Source organism: Zingiber officinale, chromosome 11A, assembly GCF_018446385.1.
Source record: "Zingiber officinale cultivar Zhangliang chromosome 11A, Zo_v1.1, whole genome shotgun sequence".
Lineage (NCBI taxonomy): Eukaryota > Viridiplantae > Streptophyta > Magnoliopsida > Zingiberales > Zingiberaceae > Zingiber > Zingiber officinale.
The window spans coordinates 95,709,740-95,712,591 of record NC_056006.1 but is presented as its reverse complement, the minus strand read 5'-3'; the positions used below and the strand labels follow the sequence as shown (position 1 = coordinate 95,712,591).

Genomic DNA, 2,852 nt, shown 5'->3' with positions numbered 1-2,852 from the left:
ACCCGAATAGTAGGATGGTTAAGGTTAAGGAAACTAACTCTAGTTAACTTGAGTTATATTTGATTAGGGTTTTACTCTAATTTTAGGATTAGAGATTGTATTTAGCTATTTATGAGAAGTGTAGCTAAATAAAAAGATTTATTGTTTGACACAGGACTGTGACGCGAGACGAGTATCTCGGAGTCGGACTGGACCTTTCTATTTTATCGGAGGCGGGTACTTTTGACTTTTTGTCTTTGATATGCTTAGTAATGAAATTAACATTTGCATCAATTGTGTTTCTTATCTGTTTCGATAAATCACTACCCAAATCTTGGTACGTGCTTGATTGATTGATTGATTTGCATCTCATGTATATTTTACCTGTTTATACATGCTTATAGGGGGTAGTGATATACCATGCTTCACCATGTTCAGGACCTAGGTTTTTATACCTTCTGTGTACCTTTGATTTGATATGATTCGTTGACCTAGGGTGCACTTTTCTATATATATATGGATTAGGTCAGGATGTTTATATGGTTATTGCCATGCATCATTTGCATGATTGCATGCTGTGCGATAGTCCGCTCCATTATTGTTGAGCACATCGCCAGTTACATGGATCTGCACACACCACCACTCATGGGTTAGTGGTCGATTCAGGCAGAGTGTGTGCAGTCTGACTCTATAGGGCACCGTTGGTCCGCTCATGGGTAGTGTGACACAACGTGTTGTCCGCAAGGTTCCCTCCCCTATGGTACCGGGAGTTGAGAGCATTGGCTCCCCCATCTATGATTTGGGGTAGAAGGATAGGTGTACTCCGACAAGATCCCGTCCACTCGGTCACTCAGTAGTAGTGATGCACGGTTGTCACAGCCCTACCCACTCGGCCTCACTATTGTGTGAGATGATCGATGGCGTCGGGGTGACCAGGACGCATCATTGACATCATATGCATGATGCATTTATTGCTTGTGTTTGTGTTTGCTGCATTTATATGCTGCATATTGTTTGGATACCTATGTTTGACATGCATACAGATTTCATTATCCCTTGTTTGACCTTATACTCTTATACTGGCTGGTTAGTACAGATTCTCCTTACTTTCGGATGCATTTTATCTTTCTTATATCGGAGATTGTACGTATGATTAGTGCTAGTTGTTTTTTTACTTTGCATATCAACTAGGTATTCGCTTATTTTCAGGTTGATGCTGTCAGGAGGGAGTTCCAGTCGCTGGTCCCCACAGCACGTAGTGCTACTCCTCTCCTGGCTTTTGAGTTGTTGTTTTATTTTAGCTTTTCGCTATCAGACTTTGTTTTAGTTTTGTTTTGGATTTTACATATGGATATTGTATGGAATCTTTCCGTTGGATGGACTTTTGGTATGATTTGGATTTACTCTACTACACGCCTGCCTGGACGGCAGAAGAGGTGAGTTCGTCGGATTTGAGCTTTACGAGTGTAGTGGAGTAGGGTGGATTTCGAGTCAGAGTATTATTTTACTGTTTAATTACCTTAACTGCGTGGTTGTGACAGCCAGAGGCTGAATAGATTATATATAACTGCGTGGTGATGTTTTATTTTGTTGTTATTATTCCAGCCGCCTGTGGCTGAGGTATTTGTGAGATGTAGAAAAGTTTCAGATTGTCCACCGTACAGGGGAGATGCTGCCGAAATTTTCTCGGACAGGGACTCCTCTGGGGCGTGACAGATTCGGTTAGCTCCTAACGATGTTTGGAGTTTGAACAAGGCCTCGATGTTTGAAGTCTTGATTGAGTTGCTTCTTTTTTGGATGACAAATGGTTTATTGCCATTCTTCATTGTTTTAGTAAGTCTTGTGGATGCAGGTTGATAGAGTATAAATATGAACTATTGTGACATCTTTGACTTGAGGAATCATATAATAGTTTTTGGTAGGATGCTATGTGGTATTGTTCTCTGCCACAAGTTATGCGCTAAAAAAGCATGGTTAATTTGTTGTTAACTGTGGATATTGTAGATTTTTGAAGTACATGATGATTTATTGTTGACTTGCATACAAAAGAAGAGAAGTTTATTTACTATGTGTAGTTCTTGTTTGTGTGAACTCTTAATCATTTTCTATTTATTTCAGGTTCTTCATAACATTATTGTTGCAGAATACTTTCACTGGAATATGCTACGTGATTCAATAACTCCTATTTTTCCACTGGGCTGTTAATCTCTTTTTGATTTTGTGGATAACTTTGCTGCAAACTATGCTCTGAAGAGAGTTTATTATGTCAACTATGCATTGGGGATATCTGGACACAGGAAACCTTGCTGGCATCTATTATGAACAAAGTCAACTTGACATGGCAATTCTGCATTACAAGCAAGCTATCAACTGTGATTCTACCTTTATTGAAGCTTACAATAATCTGGTAAGTTGATAATGGTCTAATATGTCAAAATGTGGTATCCTTCTTGATGGTGAGCCAGGTTAGTTAATGATCGACTTTCTTGCACATTAAAAGGGGAATGCTCTCAAAGACGCTGGACATGCTCTCAAAGACGCTGGACATTATAGGGTGACTTTTTAATTTGAATATTTTTATTCTCTTAAGTTTTTTTTCCTTGTTGAATAACTTCATTTTAATAATTTTTCCCAAGTCATGCTTTGCTTTACAACCTAACCATCCACAAGCATTGTCAAGCCTTGGCAACATATACATGGATTGGTAAGCTTTAGAAATGTTTGATGACAACTGTGCGGATAATTTATTTTTGTTCCTTAATGAAACTTCTCTTCATGCAGCAACATGATGAGTGTTGCTGCATCATTCTATAAGGCAACTTTAGCAGTTACAACAGGGATATCTGTGCCCTTCAACAACTTGGCTATTATAT

At 38.8% G+C, this 2,852-nt stretch overlaps 1 long non-coding RNA gene across 1 annotated transcript; it reads left to right on the top strand.

Moving 5' to 3' along the window:
• Positions 1-2,099: 2,099 nt before the first annotated feature.
• Positions 2,100-2,634, top strand: LOC122032584. The gene is made up of 4 exons (XR_006126143.1): positions 2,100-2,146; positions 2,277-2,386; positions 2,480-2,533; positions 2,616-2,634. It is a non-coding gene; the product is annotated as an uncharacterized LOC122032584 (long non-coding RNA).
• Positions 2,635-2,852: the final 218 nt, after the last annotated feature.